This window comes from Archocentrus centrarchus, chromosome 2 (assembly GCF_007364275.1).
Source record: "Archocentrus centrarchus isolate MPI-CPG fArcCen1 chromosome 2, fArcCen1, whole genome shotgun sequence".
Classification (NCBI taxonomy): Eukaryota; Metazoa; Chordata; class Actinopteri; order Cichliformes; family Cichlidae; genus Archocentrus; species Archocentrus centrarchus.
In genome coordinates, this window is record NC_044347.1 from 9,437,260 (window position 1) to 9,444,692 (window position 7,433).

At 39.3% G+C, this 7,433-nt stretch overlaps 1 long non-coding RNA gene across 1 annotated transcript; it reads left to right on the forward strand.

Moving 5' to 3' along the window:
• The first annotated feature begins 4,204 nt into the window (after positions 1-4,204).
• On the forward strand, positions 4,205-4,517 carry LOC115798066 (uncharacterized). The gene is made up of 2 exons (XR_004021474.1): positions 4,205-4,269; positions 4,354-4,517. It is a non-coding gene; the product is annotated as an uncharacterized LOC115798066 (long non-coding RNA).
• The last annotated feature ends 2,916 nt before the right edge of the window (positions 4,518-7,433 follow it).

The following is a 7,433-nucleotide window of genomic DNA, read 5'->3' on the forward strand; positions in this document are numbered from 1 at the left end:
GTCTTAGGATTTTGATCAGGAGTGTATGTGTCTGTGTGACAAAATGACAAACATGTTGCAAATATTAAATAAATAACTGTTTGGCCCCATTCACTGCTAAAGGAATTACTTGAAACAAATTTTTATTATAGTATTAAGACATTTAATTTGAAATCACACTTGGATGACCCATGTGTAGGAATATAAAAAGTATGTTCATAAAGTAGGAAATAAAAAATAAATTAATCATCTGTGGTGATTAAAAACACGATATTTAAAGAATATTTGGAATATTCAATCATAAAATAAATTGATTTCAAAGATAGAGCAAAGAAAAACTCAGTCAGCATGAAATAAGCTGGAAAATGAATGCGGGTCATTTTTGACCATGTTGTGCGTTAGAAGGGGTGTGCATATGCTGAGCATCAAAGGGTTAAACAAGCTGCAGAAAACAAACACACTGTGAAAAAAATGGAGAAATTAAAAGATTGTTTCCCAGCAATTCACGATACAATAAATAAAAGAGACAAACTCAAAGAAAACAACATTAATCTGTAATTTGATGTGTTTTGAATTTCTAGAGTATAAGACTAAAATAATCAATAGTTTGTAAATTGAATAACAGGACAGTTTTTTTCTCCATTGTTTCTAAACCAAGTAATTAATGGACACAAAAAGTGGCGTTGGTCTGTGTAAAGACCCCAGCACGCCTTTAGGCTTCAGAGTATTTCTGCTCCTGAACAGAATTCAGACTGATCGTTTCTGACGCTCTGTGAACGTGTCCTCAAACGCCTCTCTGGGTGTTTCCTTCCTTCACAAAGTTTCACTTTCCTGATCTGGTGGCGCAGTTTGTTGTCTCCGTGTGAAGCTCTGTGTGAAGGTAATAAATCAGTGTGTGAGCTTTTCCTGGCTAACATCAGCTGTGTGCAGCTTAGAAACAGCACAAATCTGCTGCTTTAGCTGGAACAGCTGGAACGACTGTTGTTGTGCCAAAAAACATCATCATTTGACACAAAATGATTTCTGATGTTTCTGGGTTTTTTAATTGTAATATCTTTACTTATATTGGTAAATACAGTGCAGTCAACAAGATTTATGAAGGGTTTATGTATAAAATGATGAAATGACCTGTTTTGCAAGTATCTGTATGACTCGTATGTGTTATTGTATCTGCATTATAATCAATCCAGTCCTTTTTGGTCACTTAAAATATCTTTATAGAATGTGATGTTATATTTGTGGTGGTTTCTGATGGACTCTTGGCCAGATCGCTCTGAAAAAATAACATTTTAATGTCAATGACAGTTTTTACCCTGATAAACGAAGGAGAAAAAAGTCACTTTGCCAAAAAGTGAGTGTAGTTTCCACCTTGTGACAGGAGTGTTTCTCTCTTAAAAAGCTTTGATATCGTTCACCACAGAAATGTTCCAAATATGATGAACAAATTTTAGGCTCAAAGGGAATTTACATCGGTTTAAATAAAGCCAGTCGTTTTCTCACAAATACAGGAAATCAGGTTTTGGAAGACGATCACTTTTTTGGCACACCATTACTGTGTGTGTGTGTGTGTGTGTGTGTGTGTGTGTGTGTGTGTGTGTGTGTGTGTGTGTGTGTGTGTGTGTGTGTGTGTGTGTGTGAGTGATAAGACTCAATGAATGAGATAAGCCAGTACTCAGGGAGGGGCAGTCATTTCAACCTAACAAACAATCCTAACAAACTTTAGATGTTTCTGCTCACAAATTTGTCACATTAATAAAAAATTTAGAGGCAAAAATTGAAGTTTCAAAAAGATCTGTTTAATTATGTTTCACTGGTGTTACATTCAGACAATATAAAAATCAATCATGAGTAAGATTTTTTTAATTAAATACATTAAGGCTACAAAAATGGGACTTAAACTGTTGGCCAAAATAACAGCAGCTGTAAAGAATGATAGATGCCACAAGCATGACCTTATGGTGCCAATTAAAAATGTATTGATTGTCTTTAAGTCCAGAAAAGCAGTGAATGAATTCAGACAGGGTCGTCATGGAGTCTTCCTTCATTAAAGCTTTGTGTAAACAGCGGTTAAAGAACTGAGCTCAGCTAAAGCTGCAAACTAACAGGAAAGAAACAGATGAGGAAACTCCTCGTGTTCAAACAGGTGTTGGTGGAGACGCAGAGCAGAGCATGACTGACAGTCACTGACAGTCACTGACAGGCTGACGTCACTCTGCAAACATAAAGCATCGAGTCCATCAGGACAAATGTGCAGATTAGTCTGCACCAAAATACCAGCTGTGATCAATGATTTCCATAAGACTGACTCCACCCACACTGCAGCTCCATTTTAAAATAAAACAAATAAAAAACAAACAAACAAAAAACAGGAAGTGGATTCTTTCTCCAAGCTCACATCTGGTCTGGAGGTCATTACAGGGATGAGTAAAGCCAGTGTTCTGGAAACTAAAGGAACTGCTTTCAAAGGGTGAAACTAATCGAGGACTGAGCTCTCCTGGATCTATTGATACCAAATCTCAGCCAAAAATGGTTTGATTCACAATGAAAATCACATCTGAAGTAGAGATTAAGCACGTGAGAAAGAGAAACCTGAACATTTATGAGTGTGGGAAACAAGTCTGGTAAAGAAAAGCCCAACCAACGTGAAGTGGAAGATTTCATGTGTCCAAATGTGGCTTAAATGAAGAGAAAACACAGAGACGGAGCTCTCAGTGTTCTGTGTGTTTGGGTCAAACATTTATGGTTTCCTTAAGAAGAACATCCAGCACGAGACAGCTGCTCTCAGATGGAGCGGCTGTGAGGACACTCACTGTCCAACACTTTAACCTGTAACACCTGCATCTGATTTCATTCTGACCAGATTTGAACAAAAATCCTGTTTCATGTTCGAGTGTTTGATCCTGATTGTTTGGCTCTCAAAGGTCGAGAAAAACAGGTTTTTATTGTCAGAGGTTACTTTATGAACGGGACCGTGTTTCAAATTTAATTATGAATTCATGACAAAAACACAAAAGATTAAAAAGAATCAAACAGTTGTGCTCAAAAGTTTACAAACAGCAGAACTGATTGATTTTTGTCCATTTTTCAGAGAATATTAATGATCAAACTTTTCTTTGGTTCATAGTTGGTGGTTTGGTGAAGCCGTTGTGTTTGACCTTTTTAGATCATGAGCACCATTATTTAATGTGGTTGTAGCTGAGATATAGATCCAACATGGAGGCCTCTGATTAAAAACACTGTGACAAACTGCTGGCTCGCCTCCAACAGGAAGTGATGCTGACTCTTGATGAGCAGACAGAGGAGTCGTGTTACTCAGAGACTGGATCAGAGCCACCAAAAGGGTTCATATCAAACTCTGATCTGTCTGTTAATCACTGACAGTATTTAAAGATGATTACAGCTCCAAACCATTTGGATTTCTTCAGCTCTCTGCGTTTCTCTCTGACTCCTCCATCCTTCTGAGCCTCAAACTGTCACTCATTTCCTCATTCAGTTGATATCAGAGCGCATTAATCTGCAGACGTCAGTCTGTCATTACTGTAAAGAGACGTTATTCCTCAAATAAAGTCAGAATGAGATCAGAGAATCTGAGATTTGACTTTTTGATTCTGGATTCTGTTTGGTTTTTATTCTGTTTCAATTTTGATTCTTTGATTTGATTCTTGAGTTTCATCAAATCAATGAAGATCTTTGTGTTTCAGGTCAAACTGGATTTAACTACAGCTGTGTGTGTGTGTGTGTGTGTGTGTGTGTGTGTGTGTGTGTGTGTGTGTGTGTGTGTGTGTGTGTGTGTGTGTGTGTGTGTGTGTGTGTGTGTGTGTGTGTTGTCTGGCTGCTCAGACTGATGTGTGAAAACAAACTTGTAACTCTGTCTCAGCTCTGTGAGCAGACGTCTGTAGATGATGATCAGTGTTTGGATGAAGTCAACAAACCACACAGGAGTGTGTGTCAGCAAATCAGTGTGTGCAGTTCTCTGAAACTAAGCAGGAATCAATAATGTGAAGCTCTGAATTCTGCTGATCCTCTTTGAATCCTGGATCAGCTCAAATATTTGAAAATGTTCAGATGTTTTGAACTGGCTGAACATTAGTGGACTGAAGCTTCCAGTCAAAGTGAATCAGTGTGTGTGTGCTGGGCTGATGTGTGTTTCCTCTGCAGGTGAAGGTAGAAAGTGTGTGTGAGCTGATGTGAATTCAGCAGCATGGATCAGTGTGAGGACAGAGAGGAGGGAGTCCCTCCCTCTAAAACCACTCTGTGTGGGGAACATGAGAGCCAGACCAAAGCTCAGAGGTGAGATGACCATCTCTAACTGTCCATGACTCTTCTCCATGTCACAGCTCAGCACTCACATCACTGCTGCATCATTATTCACAGGAACCAACCTGAACCTGAACCTGAACCTGAACCCAGCTGTGTGTCTTTAAAGAGCGATTGAGGAAGCTGGTATAAAGTTTAGCAAAGTGTAAACTGTATCTAAATGTTGTAATTGACTCAGTTTGAACAGTTTTCTGAATAAATGTTCAACTTTTTTAATGTCAGCTCAGCTCACACTGGACCTTTTTTCTTTATGCAAACAGCAGTCAGAGTGTAAAGAATGATTGTTGTAGGAGGTGTTTGTGTATTGAGGAGGCTGAGTGTCTGTAGGACTGCAGCTGGTTCAGCAGGGGGCTCCTTTGAGCTTTGGTTCAAACATAGTGCACAAATCAGTTTAATTCCCTGATAAAGGATTGTGTGCTGAAAGTCTTTTTTTTTTTTTTTTTTTTTTAGGTTTCTTGTCATATTTAGAAATAATATATGGTGTTCTGAAAGATCTAACATTTACCTTCCAGCATAATTCCTTCCACATAGGGCTTTGATAAAGACATTTTAATGGCTATTTAAAAGAGAGAGCCTTGAAATTATTTGATGTTTAAGATTATATGTATTCTCTCCATAGTGGACCTCATATAAAAACAATTTCAATTCAGGAAGTGCTTAGATACTTTTCAAAATGCAACAGTCTTCATAATCTCATCAGGTTTGCACACATCTCTGGAGGGATTTTGAGGCCCCAAGATTTTATGGTACATGGTCCTGTCCATTGGCCCCTCAGTGTAGTGAAGTCATCCTGTACCCATAGCAGAAAAACCATCCCAAAGCATAATGTTTCCACCTCTGTGTTTGACTGTGGGAATACTCAGGAATACTTTGAGGAATATTCAATTTAATTTTATTTATATAGCACCAAATCACAACAAACAGTCACCTCAAGGTGCTTTCCTTTACTCCAAACATGGTGGGCCAAGCTGATGCCAAAGGCTCTCATGATCATCCTCACCCCATGAGATAAGATCTTGCCTGGAGCTCCAGACTGAGGCCAATTTATGGTGATTTTATATTTCTTCTTTTTCCAAATAGTCACACAACAGTCATCACATCTCACCAAGCTTCTTGCTGATGGTGTTGTAGCCCATATCAGTCTTGTGTAAGTCCACAATCTTGAGGTTGGAATGGACAAAACTTCTTCTATAGACAGGTGTGCTTTATACACAGAATGAGTTTGTCATCCCGAGGCTCAACCAAGGGTTTGAACCCAAATGCAGACTCGGTAACGAGGTGTTTGCAAGTCACTAAACACTTTAAACACACTGAGATCACAACAGTCATGAAATGGCTAGAATCCCTTCTACAGGGATGAGAAGAGTGCAGGTGATGCAGAACAGGTGAGTATGAATCTAAACAGAGGAAAGATATAGTTAGTGGACGCAATGGATATCAATAGAACTCAATACTGACGTGGGAGGTGGAGAGTGAAATGGAATGGATTACTCGGAATAAATGGTAATTCGGTCCAGGGGAAGAGCTGGTGTGTGTTGAAGTTACAGCTCCGAATGTCCGAGCGGGCAAACAGGCAGGCTGGGTAATCCACAAGGAGCGTAGTCAAAAACCTGAAGCAGCAGAGCAAGAAGGCTGTAAGTGACAGAACTGCAAAAGGACACAAAAACAGGAAACTGCTACACGGATCCAAAAACTGATGACTAGAGAAGGCCGGTTACCACGACAGTTAGAAAAACACCCCGGCAAAGACTGGAGGCTTGAGTTGGTCCTTGAGAAACAACCTCCAGCTCTGCCCTGAAAAGGAGGAGACCCAGCTGCTCAGACTACAGGAAAAGAAAAAGAAAGGAGCCATACCTACACCACACACCCTGACAGAGTTGAGATCAGGGGTATCTGTAATTGGTTGATTGATTATCTATGAGCCCATGTGGCACACAGATTACAATCTACTGGACCCTGAATTCTGTCTGGATTGTAGGGGGTCAAATCCTTCAGATGAAAATGTTGGATTTTTTTTCAAAAATCAACAATGGACGAACCTGAAGAGAAGAAACAGTTTGACCCTTCAACCCAAGCACCTTCATCAGCAGGTAGGACATCAGTTGTTTGTATGATGAGATGCCGTTAAGGCAGACACATGTGCAGTCCATGCTGACCAATCATAGTGCTAATTGATTTCATCGTGAACCTGCTGGACCATCTCACATTTCCATCAACCAATCCTTTAATGATAGCCTCATGAATTCCAAAACAGGCTGTCACAGATTTTTAAATCAAACTGCATTCAAGGCCCTGAGACAGTGACATGGGTCATTGTGTGCAGATGGAAAGTTTTACATATTCAAAATAAATCTGAAGCTAAATTAACAAATCTGACTACTTTCTGAAGTGACTGCACAAATTCATAATGAAGGAAATAAATGTTTTGCATATGTCATCATGATAAATAAAGTCCCTGGTAATGTTAAAACAATTGCCTTGCCCCTCAGTGTAAGATCTGAAACCTTGAAAGTTTTCCGTTTCTTGATCGGTCTCTTGTAATGCACTCCTCCCACTAATCTTGAGGGGATTACAGTCTAGACTGTTTCATGTGAATGTGAACACATAGCACTTTTCTCGAGGAAAAAAAAACAGTGTTGAAAACAAAAAACAAACCAAAACAAAAAGACAAAAAACATTGAAATATTTTCTTACACATCCCTGTGTGTCTTTGTTTTCACCAGAGGAATACAAACTGTTCTTTATGGTGATAAGTACATGTGATAAAAAAAAATGTTGCTGCATGTCTTAATCCTTCGTGCTTAAAAGAAAAAAAAAGAGCGAAAAAGAGAAACACGTTCGTGTCTCTTTCTTCTTCCTGTAGAGAATGAACTTACTATGCTGCGGACAGAGTTTGTGTGCAGGGTATCAAAGAAATCCTCGCACAGCTCCTTGAGGCCCTTGTGAGAGACAGTGTTTTGAATGAGTTGGAAAAAGAGTCAGTACTGGAGGAGAACCCAGCCAGAGCACGCTGCTTTACTGATATAGTGAGGAAAAAAGGAGGTAAAGCCTGCAGGATAATGATCAGACATCTACAGACCATAGATCCAACTCGAGAAAGGCTGGATGAGCTCAGTTTGATGCTCCTTTGAAGACAA